Source organism: Oryx dammah, unplaced genomic scaffold (assembly GCF_014754425.2).
Source record: "Oryx dammah isolate SB20612 unplaced genomic scaffold, SCBI_Odam_1.1 HiC_scaffold_10, whole genome shotgun sequence".
In the NCBI taxonomy this organism is placed as follows: Eukaryota; Metazoa; Chordata; class Mammalia; order Artiodactyla; family Bovidae; genus Oryx; species Oryx dammah.
The window spans coordinates 9,786,021-9,799,363 of record NW_024070194.1 but is presented as its reverse complement, the minus strand read 5'-3'; positions in this window follow the sequence as shown (position 1 = coordinate 9,799,363).

Genomic DNA, 13,343 nt, shown 5'->3' with positions numbered 1-13,343 from the left:
GGTCCTTCGGTCTGGGTCCTTCTTGCTTAGCCCCATTAAATGCCTGACTGAGCCTTTGAAACAGAGTTGTTCTCAGGGCGTGTGTGCAGGCGGGGGGTACCCTCTATCTATGTAAACAATTTGATTTTTGAATATATTACAAAATTCACAGGCCCATGTGAGGTATCATGGTTTATCCATGAAGGTTTGAAATAATTGTAGAGAGGGAATTCCTTGGTGGCCCAGTGGTTAAGACTCCATGCTTCCAATGCAAGGGGTGCAGGTTCGATCCCTGGTCAGGGAACTAAGATCCCACAAGCCATATAATATGGCCTAAATAAATAAAAATACTTAACAAAACAAAACAGAGGTTTCTTGAAGGAGAAGGATGAAATTTAGAAACTCTGCTTGACTTTCCAACCTGCTGTCCTTCAGAATTCGAACACAAGAATGCAACATTCTTACCCAAATTTTCAGCCTGCCCTACGAGTTTCATACTTACCAAAAGCCAGGAATGCAAGAGCCAATATTAAAAAAAGATACTGTCTTTTGTTCTTTCTCACTCTTTAATTCTTTCACTGTTTATCCATCTATCTATCATATAGGTATCATGTATATATATATGTGTATGAAAGTGAAAGTGTCAGTCGCTCAGTTGTGTCAGACCCTGCGACCCCATGGACTGTAGCCTCCCAGGCTCCTCTGTCCATGAAATTCTCCAGGCAAGAATACTGGAGTGGGTAGCCATTTCCTTTTCCAGGGGATCTTCCTGATCCAGGGATAGAACTCAGGTCTCCTGTATTGCAGGTAAACTCTTTACTGCCTGAGCCACCAGGGAAGCCCATATATAAATATAGATACCCCGTGGCTCAGATGGTAAAGAATCTACCTGCTATGTGGGAGACCTGGGTTCAATCCCTGAGTTTGGAAGATCGCCTGCAGGAGGGCATGACAACCCACCCCAGTATTCTTGCCTGGAGAATCCCCATGGCAGGCTACAGTCCAAGGGGTCCCAAAGAGTCGGGCATGAGTGAGCGACTAAGCACATCTCAGCACATAGGCATAGATACAGATATATAGATATATAGGTATCATATAGAAAGGTTCTCTTTCTCTCGAGAACCTTAATCAATATACCTTTCCATCCTCTGCAATTCCCAATACTATTTATTTACTTATTGCCCGCAAGTCTGTATCATCCACTACGTCAGCCCTCAATACGAGTGTCCAGTGACTGTCTCAAAGGTTGTTCCTTTTTTATCACAAATGCAGCTAGCAGGAAGGTGGTCTGGCAGCTGGTGGCTACTGTCCATGCTGAGTAGTGGGATGGGACCCAGAGCACCCATGGGACTCTGTGCTCTCCCTGTGAGTATCCTCATGCCTATGGGAAGCAAAGCCAAATGACAAGTTAAAAATATCAAGGGAGTTCCCTGGTGGTCCAGTGGTTAGGATTCCCCTGCTGGGACCCAGGGTTCAAACCCTGATCGGAAAACTACTATCTTGTAGGGTGCATAGTGTGGCCAAAAAAGAAAACCCCCCAAACCTTGACAAATTGCAAAAGAAGGGAAAAAGTTTGCTTGGGTTTTTGTTTTTTAGTATCTTTAATAGCACTTTTTCCCTGACTTTTCTTTCTTTCTTTTTTTTTTTTTTTTTGCCACATGGCACGTGGGATCTTAGTTCCTTGACCAGGGATCAAACATTACCCCCCAGTACTGGAAGCTCAGAATCTTAACTCCTGAACCACCAGGGAAGTCTTACTTTTTTCCTGGTTTTGAAGAGAGGCCCGCACACTTCCACTTTGCCCAGAGCCCTCTAACACTGCGTGCCCTTGGTCAGGACACTGCAGCTCTGTGAGCCTCAGTCTCCTCATCCGTATAATGAGAAGGTTGAACTAGGAGGTGAAGGGCTTGTCTAGAACTGATGTTGCCATAACTCTACATCCTGGCACAGACTGGGGACACAGCTGGTGGGCTCTCCTGTTCTCGGAGGCACTCTTGGCTATGCTCACAGGCTGGCCTCTTAAGACCTAGGGTAGGAAGAGGGGCCAGGAGGGGCCAGTGGCTGTTCCTTCTTAAGACTGTGAGACTCACGGCCATGCCTGTCTGACTGTCTCTCCCTCCTTCTCTCTCAAATACCATCTGCCCTGCCATTCACTGGTGCTCGGGGAGAGGAGAGCAGCGGGTCTCTGACATCCTTTATGTTAGATGCTCTTCTCTGTGCCTCAGTTTACCTACCTCTTTGCCAATTGGTTTATTTGTCTCCACACTACACTATGTCTTCCCCGGCGGCTCAGCTGGTAAAGAATCTGCCTGCAATTCAGGAGACCTGGGTTCACTCCCTGGGTTGGGAAGATCCCCTGGAGAAGGGAATGGCTACTCACTCCAGTATTCTTGCATGGAGAATTCCATGGATAGAGCCTGGCAGGCTATAGTCCTAGGGGTTGCAAAGAGTTGGACATAACTGAGCGATTAACACTAGTTTCTTTGAGAGAGAAAAACATGTCATTAAAAGATCACAGACTTTGGAATTACATGGATCTGGTTTCAAATCCCAACTCTCCCACTTAATAAATGTCCCTTTGCATAATTATAGTTAATCAGGACTGAGCATTTGCTATGTTCCAGGCTCAGTGCTGAGCCCATTGCATGATTTATCACTTTTAAACTTCATGACAATATGTTAAGTAGGTGTAACAATCATCCAATTTTCTAAATAGGCTCAGAGTCCGCCTTGCATACAAGGTACAGAAAGAGGGAGTACTCCAGGTGCAGTTGATCGGGGAATGCCTAACCTGATGCTACTTGCCCAGATCTGAAAGCACCCAAGTGGTACCCTGAGTCCAAAGCTAGGGTAGAAGAGAGAACTCCTGTGAGGATCACCTCTATAGCTTGTGCAATTCGTGTGCCCAATGTACAGATGGTAAATGAGCCCCAGAGAGAAATATCAATGATCACAAGCTTTGTTTGATGTTATCTTTTAAAAAGAATGGGGAAATCCCTGGCAGTCCTGTGGTTAGTACTCATTGCTTTTTACAGCTGTGGCCCAGGTTCAATTCAGAACTAAGGTGCTAAGACCCTGCAATCCACGAATGCAGCCAAAAAAAAAAAAAAGGAAAAAAAAATTTTAATTTTGATGGAGTCAGTTTTACCCATCTCTCCCTCTATGGATTGTACCATTTATGTCAAATTCTCCTTACACAATCCCTTCCATTTTCTTTAAATCTTTTTATGAATTTTGTCTTCCACATTTAAGTCATTAATTCACTTGGAATTTATTTTTCATGGAAAGTTTGAAGTAGGGATCTTATTTCCGTTTTTTCCTAATATGGAATGCATATCATTGATCCCCTATTAATTTATAAACTATATCTATTTTGTCCCAAGTTTTCATATATAGATGTATTTCTGGGCTCTAGTTTTACCCAATTTGTCTATTATCAAATCTGTCTTCCTTAATGCTCTTTAAAAAAAAAAATTATTTCTTTGGCTGTGCCATGTCTTACTTGCAGCACGCAGCATCTTTGATCTTCCTTGAGGGATGTAGGTTCTTTTTAGTTGCAGCAAGTGTGATCTAGTTCCCAGACCAGAAACCCAACCCAGGACCCTGCATTGGGAGTGCCGAGTTTTAGCCACTGGACCACCAGGAAAGTCCCTGGTGCTCTGTTAATGAACATCTTTGTTTTAAAAATCTTGGTGCTTTACAGCACAAGTGTTTTCTGTTTTACTTACTCAGAATTGTTTTGGCTATTGTTGCCTTTTTACTCTACCACATACATTTTAGGGTCAATTTCTCAAGATCTTTAAAAAATTGCATCAGAGCTATATATTACAGAGAGGAGCCAAAATATTTACCATGTTATGTCTTTATATATATATATATATATATATATATAATGAGTATCACTCTATTCAAGTCTTCTTCAAATTGATAAAGATTGTTTTTCATAAAATTCTTGCAAACTTTTCCTTGATTTATTTTTAGTAATAAATTTCATGACTACTGTGAATAGGATTTTTCCCTCTTTTTAATTTATTTGATAGTTTTTGGTGTGTAAGCATGCAATTAGACTTTTGTATATTGACTTTTGTCATTGCAAACTCAATATGTTTTCTCATGAATTTTAATAGTTTACCCATGACTCTCTAGGATTTCATCTGAAGACATTCATATCATCTGTAAGCACTTGATCATTCTATCTTTTCCTTGGCCACTCCTGTACCTCTTTACTTTTATGTCCAATTCTACTGCATTGGCCTACAATCAGTAGTTTGATATTGAATCAGAGTAGTCGTTGAGGGAAAGTGAGAGAAAATGGCTTAGTCGTGTTTTACTCTGGCAACTCCAGGCCAGAATACTGGAGCGGGTAGCCTTTCCCTTCTCCAGAAGATCTTCCCAACTACTACAGGATTCAGTCCCTGGGTTGGGAAGATCCTCTGGAGAAGGGAATGACAATCCACTCCAGTATTCCTGCCTGGAGAATCCCATGGACAGAGAAGCCTGGTGGGCTACAGTTCGTGGGGTCGCAAAGAGTTGGACACGACTGAGCAACTAACATGTACAGTGATAGAGGGAATCCTGGCCTTTACTGTCTTTAAGGGTGCCGCTTTTAGAGTTTCATCATTGAGTAAAATACTTGCTGTAAGTGTTTGTAAATAATCTTTATCAGGTAAAGAATGTTCACTTTGGTTGCTAGTATACTGTGTGTTTTATGAATGATCATAGAAAAATATGGAATAATTTTTATGAATCAATTTAAAGATTCATTTGGACTTTTTTTTGTAAACTTTTAATTTATTGAATCATATTGATACTTTCCTGTTCTTGAACTAACCTTAAATTCCTGGGATGTACCCTAATTATTTACAATTTTAGCATACTGAGAAATTCTATATCTTAACATGTATTATACTTGTCACTTTGAAATAATGTCAGGTGTATAGAAAAAAATTGGAAGAATAATACAAAGAACTATCATTTTTCTTTCACCCAGATCCACTAAATGTTAACCTTTTGCCACATTTATCATTCTCTTTCTTCCATGTGTGTGAGAGACAATAGTTTATTCTGACCATTGAGAGTAAGTTGTACACATCACCCTCCTTTATACACGAGTACTTCATTTACATTTCCTATAAATAGCTTGATTACATTTTTATAGCAGCCTTAATGGAACATTTAAATATTGGGGTACATACTATTCTGCTATAAATTTTACTTTGCTATTACTTCATTTCTATAATTTTAGTTAGATGTGATATTTTTTATTTCATACTGTAGCAAAGTTATATTAGATATTAATTGGGAGAAGGTGATGGCACCCCACTCTAGTACTCTTGCCTGGAAAACCCCATGGACAGAGGAGCCTGGTAGGCTGCAGTCCATGGGGTCTCTGAGAGTTGGACACGACTCAGTGACTTCACTTTCACTTTTCACTTTCATGCATTGAGAAGGAAATGGCAACCCACTCCAGTGTTCTTGCCTGGAGAATCCCAGGGATGGGGGAGCCTGGTGGGCTGCCGTCTATGCGTTCACACAGAGTTGGACACGACTGAAGCGACTTAACTTAGCAATTTCATTTCAGATCAGTAAAGGGGTTATAACAAAAGATTTGTTACAAAAAAAAAAAACAAAACCAGACACCAGAATCTATAAGTTTGGACTTGACTTTAGGTAACAGTACGTCCATTTCCAGCCCACCCAGAGATCCAGCAAACTGGGAGAATCCCAGCAAACCATTTCAGGGATGGAGAGCAGAGGCTAGAGTGGAATCTATGGATTGACTCCCTCAACATCCGTTTCACCCTTGTTCCTGTATCTCTCTATTGCCAAGTGGCCGGAAGTTTAAAAGGTATATTTCTTTTTTTTAAAGATTTTTTTGATGTGGACCATTTTAAAACTTTTTATTGAATCTGTTACAATGTTGCTTCTGCTTTTTCCTGTTTTTGGTTTTATATCCACTTGGCATGTGGGATTTTAATTCCCCAACAAAGGATCAAACCCACAACCCCTGAATTGGAAGCTGAAGTCAACCACTGGACCACCAGGGAAGTCCCCAAAGTTACATTTCTGAGACCAACCCTCCACCCCCAAAGCTGGGGTTCTGGGTGTGCTTTGCATTTCACCAATCCGATGCACTATCTAAAGTCTCCAACCAGAACTTAGTTTGGAGAGAAGCAAAACCCAGGGCACACATCATGGCAGAACTGTGGCCCAGGCAGCGTGACTTGAGGGAGAACATTTATCCAGAAACTCAGTGTATAGCCCTCTTCTCCAGACTGTCAAGGGCTTCCCTGGAGGCTCAGATGGTGAAGAGTCTGCTTGCAATGCGGAAGATGTGGGTTCGATCCCTGGGTGAGGAAGATCCCCTGGAGAAGGAACTGGGTACCCATTCCAGTATTCTTGCCTGGTGAATTCCATGAACAGAGGACCCTGGAGGGCTACAGTCCACGGGGTCGCAAAGAGCTGGACATGACTGAGCGACTAACATTTTCATTTTCACTTTTCTTTAGCTAGAAGACCTTATCAGTGGGAGCAGAGTGGAGAGGGGACCCTGAGGTTAGGACATTCCTGGTCTCCTCCTATCTTACCATATATCAAGGCACCATATTGGCTTAATTTGAAATGTTGCAGCACAGTTTCCTTGCACAAAATTGTTAAAATGATGGAAGAAAGTGTTGAAGTTGGAAATGCCAGGTAGATGTTCCCCCTAAGGGGTGAATGGACAGGTGATCTCTTATCCATGGCCCAGGGCGCCAGAGGGTGTGTTCACAGTGGGTTTTGCATGAGTTCAGCCTCCTCTGATCGTCTGCAGTGGGGTTATATGGGAAATGCACACCACTGCGATTGTGTGGGAGTCTGAGCATCACATACTGGCCTCCGGATACATCTAAGCTTTCATCACAACAGGGAAGCACAGGCCATGGGTTGTCTTCATCATTATGCTTCTCCCCAGCTACTCCTGGAGGTGCAGTTGAGCCCAAGGATTGCCTTCAGGCATGAGCAATCCAGCTGTTGGCCACTATTGGGTTTCCCCTGTCAATACAGCCTGTAACTTAGCTTCTGGTCTGTTGCTGTTGTGCAGTTGCTCAGTTGGGTCTGACTCTTTGCAACCCCATGGACTGCAGCACGCCAGGCTTCCCTGTCCTCCACTGTCTCCCAGAGCTTGCTCAAAGTCACATCCATTGAGTCGGGATGCCATCCAGTCATCTCGTCCTCTGTCATCCCCTTCTCCTCCTGCCTTCAATCTTTCCCAGCATCAGGGTCTTTTCTAACATTTCCAGTAAATGCGGTACACTTGTAACCTTCTGGAAGGCAGCTGAATTGCCAGTGAAAGGGCTCCCCAGCACTCTTCCCAACCCTTCGCCAATCCCTCTTTCCTCCAAGACCTCTGCCTTTGGGCAGCTGGTACTAAGTCAAGGGATAGCCTCCCACTTTCACCTCAAACTTTCTCCCCATTACTGATAGAGTGGAAAGAGCCCTGGACATAGACACCCTCCTGGAACGGTTTTGGGAACACCTCTTCCCATCTCTGGCCTCAGTTGCCTTATTTGTGAAATAGAACTGGTGACACCAGCCTCAGAGTGTTGCCACAGGAATTACATCGGGTTGTATAGGATGAAGAGCCCATCATCATCCCTGGAACACATGATGGTCTCTGTACAGATGTGTGACCTTGGCTGTCTGAACCCACCATGAATGGCCTTCCCTTTGGGTCAACCTTGCTCCCTTCCTTCCAGGCTTCTTTTGAAGTACAGGTGCCTCTGGGAGGGGGACATATGAGGCACCGGTCCCTCAAGGCATCAGAGGCTGTGCAGGTATCTCCTCCCACACAGAACTGAGATGACACAGTCCAACACTGGGAAAGGAGGGGTCTGGGCATGAGGGGTCCTGGCTGGCTGCCCAAACGCACCCACCTTCCCAAAATCATCTGCCACTTCCTCCCTAGCCCACTGAGCTCTTTCTCTGTTACCCTCGATGTTTGGCCAGTCCTCCCTGGATCAAGGTGGCTCAGTGGTAAAGAATCCGCCAGCCAATGCAAGACACTTAAGAGATGGAGGTTCAATCCCTGGGCTGGGAAGGACTCCTGGAGAAGGAAATGGCAACCCACTCCACTATTCTTGCCTAGAGAACCCCATGGACAGAGGAGCCTGGTGGGTTACAGTCCATGGGGTCACAAAGAGTCAAGCACAGCTGAGTGACTGTGCACGCATGAACGCACGCCCTTGATCAAGCAGGCGGAGGATCACACCTGCCACAGTGTGGGACTGTGGATGAGGCCACTCTCTACCCAAACTATGTGCCTATGGGGGTAGGGAGAGTCGGAGATGAGGTTATAAGGACTGGAAAATAGGTTCTAAGAAGCACGTCATTGTGTCTGTCTATGGAATGTAAAATAGTTGTGAATTACCTAGATAACATCCACTAAAGGGTGCTGAAATGAAACATGAGACATACATAGAGTGGGATACTATGCAGCCCTTACAAAGAATGAACCAGGGCATGGACAAAAGTCTTGGATGTAAGCAACAGACACACCAAGTCTGGATCACTAAGCAGGAAGGGCTTTATTGGAAGGATTTGGGGAAGACCTTTTCACAATACTAGTGGGGGCACTATTTGCACTTTGTTCCCTGTATATGCCTCCCTCCCACCAAGACTTTTGAAATTGTGCAACTTGGAGGCCTTGCCAGGATATCAGGTAGTTCACTGAAATGAAAATCAGAAATCAGACTCCTCTGTCCCTGGAATTCTCCAGGCAAGGATACCGGAGAGGGTTGCCGTTTTTTTTCTCCAGGGGATCTCCCTGACCCAGGGATCCAACCCTCGTCTCCTGCATTGGCAGGCAGTTCTTTTCCACTGAGCCACCTGGGAAGTCCAAGGGCTCTGGGACCCAACTCAGAATCAGAGCTCCAGGCACCATCTAGTGGCCACTGCAGAGATTGCATGAGAAATACAGGCGAGAAGGAAAAAACAACCCACAGAAGGCGGTCCTGGTCAGCGCCAAGGAGGGGGCTGAGGTTTTGCCTCATTGCCACCTCCATCCTTGAGGTCTCCGTTCTAATCAGGACACACACCCCCGCCGCCCATGTTTCTCCCTGGCTCCCTGCGGTTCTCTCACTGTGATCTTGGGCAGACAACTCGGCCCTCTAGGCGCGGATTCAGTTCAGTTCACTGGCTCAGTCATGTCCAATTCTTTGCGACCCCATGGACTGCCAGGCTTCCCTGTCCATCACCAACTCCCGGAGTTTACTCAAACTCATATCTATCCCGTCGGCGATGCCATCCAACCATCTCATCCTTTGTTGTCCCCTTCTCCTCCCACCTTCAATCTTTCCAGCATTAGGGTCTTTTCCAATGAGTCAGTTCTTCTCATCAGGTGGCCAAAGTATTGGAGTTTCGGCTTCACCATCAGTTCTTCCAATGAACACTCGGGACTGATTTCCTTTAGGATGGACTGGTTGGATCTCCTTGTAGTCCAAGGGACTCTCAAGATTCCTCTCCAATAGCACAGTTCAAAAGCATCAATTCTTTGGCGCTCAGCCTTCTTTAGAGTCCAGCTCTCACATGCATACATGATTACCGGAAAAACCATAGCTTTGACTAACGGACCTTTGTTGGTAAAGTAATGGCTCTGCTTTTTAATATGCTTCTAGGTTGGTCATAGCTTTTTTTCCAAGGAGCAAGCGTCTTAATTTTATGGCTGCAGTCACCATCTGCAGTGATTTTGGAGTCCAAAAAAATAAAGTCTCTCACTGTTTCCATTGTTTCCCCATCTATTTGTCAAGAAGTGATGGGACCAGATGCCATGATCTTTGTTTTCTGCATGTTGAGTTTTAAGCCAACTTTTTCACTCTCCTCTTTCACTTTCCTCAAGAGGCTCTTTAGTTCCTTTTTGCTTTCTGCCATAAGGGTGGTGTTATCTGCGTATCTGAGGTTATTGATATTTCTCCCGGCATTCTTGATTGCAGCTTGTGCTTCATCCAGCCTGGCATTTCGCATGATGTATTCTGCATGTAACTTAAATAAGCAGGGTGACAATATACAGCCTTGACATACTCCTTTCCTGATTTGGAACCAGTCTGTTGTTCCATGTCCAGTTCTAACTATTGCTTCTTGACTTGCATACAGATTTCTCAGGAGGCAGGTCAGGTGGTCTGGTATTCCCATCTCTCTCAGAATTTTCCACAGTTTGTTGTGATCCACACAGCCAAAGACTTTGGCGTAGTCAGTAAAGCAGAAATAGATGTTTTTCTGGAACTCTTGGTTTTTCAGTGATCCAGCAGATGTTGGCAACTTGATCTCTGGTTCCTCGGCCTTTTCTAAATCCAGCTTGAACATCTGGAAGTTCACAGTTCATGTACTGTTGAAGCCTGGCTTGGAGAATTTTGAGCATTATTCTGCTAGTGAGTGAGATGAGTGCAACTATGTGGCAGTTTGAGCATTCTGTGGCATTGCCTTTCTTTTGGATTGGAATGAAAACTGACCTTTTCCAGTCCTGTAGCCACTGCTGAGTCTTCCAAATGTGCTGGCATATTGAGTGCAGCACTTTCACAGCATCATCTTTCAGGATTTGAAATAGCTCAACTAGAATTCCATCACCTCCACTAGCTTTGTTCGTAGTGATGCTTCCTAAGGCCCACTTGACTTTGCACTCCAGGATGACTGGCTCTAGGTGAGTGATCGATCACACCATCGTGGTTATCTGGGTCATGAAGATCTTTTTTGTATAGTTCTGTGTATTCTTGCCACCTCTTCTTAGTATCTTCTGCTTCTGTTAGGTCCCTGCCATTTCTGTCCCTTATTGTGCTCATCTTGCATGAAATGTTCCCTTGGTATCTCCAATTTTCTTGAAGAGATCTCTAGTCTTTCCCATTCTATTGTTTCCCTCTAGTTCTTTGCACTGATCGCTGACAAAGGCTTTCTTATCTCCCCTTGCTATTCTTTGGAACTCTGCATTCAAATGGGTATAGCTTTCCTTTTCTCATTTGCCTTTAGCTTCTCTTCTTTTCTCAGCTATTTGTAAGGCCTCCTCAGACAACCAGTTTGCCTTTTTACTTTTCTTTTTCTTGAGGATGGTCTTGATCACTGCCTCCTGTACAATGTCATGAACCTCTGTCCATAGTTCTTCAGACACTCTGTCTATCAGTCTAATCCCTTGAATCTATTGCCACTTCCACTGTATAATCCTAAGGGATTTGATTTAGGTCATACTTGAATGATCTAGTGGTTTTCCCTACTTTCTTCAATTTAAGTATGAATTTGGCAATAAGGAGTTCATGATCTGAGCCACAGTCAGCTCCCAGTCTTGTTTTTGCTGACTGTGTAGAGCTTCTCCATCTTTTGCTGCAAAGAATATAATCAATCTGATTTCAGTATTGACCATCTGGTGATGTCTATATGTAGAGTCTTCTTTTGTGTTGTTGGAAGAGGGTGTTTGCTATGACCAGTGCTTTCTCTTGGCAAAACTCTGTTAGCCTTTGACCTGCTTTGTTTTGTACTCCAAGGCCAAATTTGCTTGTTACTCCAGGTAGCTCTTGACTTCCTACTTTCACATTCCAGTCCCCTATAATGAAGAAGACATCTTTTTTGGATGTTAGTTCTAGAAGGTCTTATAGGTCTTCATAGAACCGTTCAACTTCAGCTTCTTCAGCATTACTGGTTGGGGCATAGACTTGGATTACTGTAATATTGAATGGTTCACCTTGGAAATGAACAGAAATCATTCTGTCATTTTTGAGATTGCATCCAAGTACTGCATTTCAGACTCTCTTGTTGACTGTGATGGCTACTCTATTTCTTCTAAGGGATTCTTGCCCATAGTAGTAGATGTAATGGCCATCTGAGTTAAATTCACCCATTCCAGTCCATTTTAGTTCACTGATTCCTAAAATGTCAGTGTTCACTCTTGCCATCTCCTGTTTGACCACTTCCCCTGCCATAAAACAAAGAGGTGTCGCAGGGCACAGGCTAGGCACTGTACTTAGCACTTTTGCTCATCTGACCCTCATGACCAGGTAAGATCTCAATCATCTTGTCGTCCCTCACTCTAGTCACTCCTGACCACCTGTATCTGTGGCTTCATTCACCTGTGAGACCCCCATGGACGCCTGTAGAAATTTGAGCTGTAGGTCAAGGCTTAGCTGAAAGTCACCTCCTCCAGGATTTCTCCCTGCTTACCTGCCCTTTGCTCCATCCCTTCACCTGAAGGGTCCTCTTTCTGCCACAGGTATAGTCAGGTGGACCTCACCCACTCCAGCCTGAGGCTCCCCCAACCCAGCGGCTTTTCTCAATCATCTTTCTCCCTCCTCACCAGGCCCAGTGAGGGGCCAGGCATAGGTGTGATTCACAATACCTGCTCTGAGTTTGGTCCTCCTGACTTCAAGCCCTTTGTGGTAGACAGAATAATGGCTCCCCGCAAAGATGTCCACATCCTAATCTCTGGAACCTGAGAGTATGTTACCTTACATGGCAAAGAGAGTTTGCAAGGACTTCCCTGGGGGTCCAGTGGCTGAGACTCTGTGCTTCCAATGCAGGGGACTCGGGTTCGATGGCTGGTCAGGGAACTAGATCCCACATGCTGCAACTAAAACTGGGAGCAGCCAAATGAATACTTTTTAAAAAAAAATTTAGGAAGAGAGTTTGCAGATAATAAAGAACTTCAGATGGGGAGGTTATCATGGATTATCTGGGTCATCACAAGTGTCCTTATACAGCGGAGGCAGGAAGGTCAAAGTTAGAGAAGGAGGTACGATGCCAGAAGCAGAGACTGAGGTGATGAAGGAATTCAGGTAGCTTCTAGAAGCTGGAAAGGGCAAGGAACCAAGTCTCCAGCCCTGCCAGGCCATTTGAGACTTCTGACCCCAAGAACGTTTGTGATGATTAAGCCAATGAATTTGTGATGATGCTACAGCAGCCACAGGAAATGGAGATACACTGGGTCAGCTTCTTACTCGTTATGTGACTCGGGGAGACTTACCCTCTCTTTGACTCAGTTTTCTCCTGATAATGATAAAGGCAAAAATTCCTACCTCACAAGGTTGTTGTGATGATAAAATGAAAATACCTGCAAGTCGCTTTGAATAATGCCAGAAACTAAGCATGTTAGCTATTCATAGCTTCCATTAAGCCAGAGCCTAATAGGTACCAGGCACAAGGTCAGATGCCTTAGAATAATTTCCTCCATTCTCACCACCACCCTTGGGAGTGACTATTTCAATCCCCATTTTACACATAAGGAAACAAACCCAGAGTAATTTGCCTGTCATCACTCTAGGACTGGAAGCATTTTCATCCTCGCAGTTTCTCACATGCACTTGGGGAGACTGTACCGGTTTGCGCTCTTTACCTACAGAGGATTAGTTTTT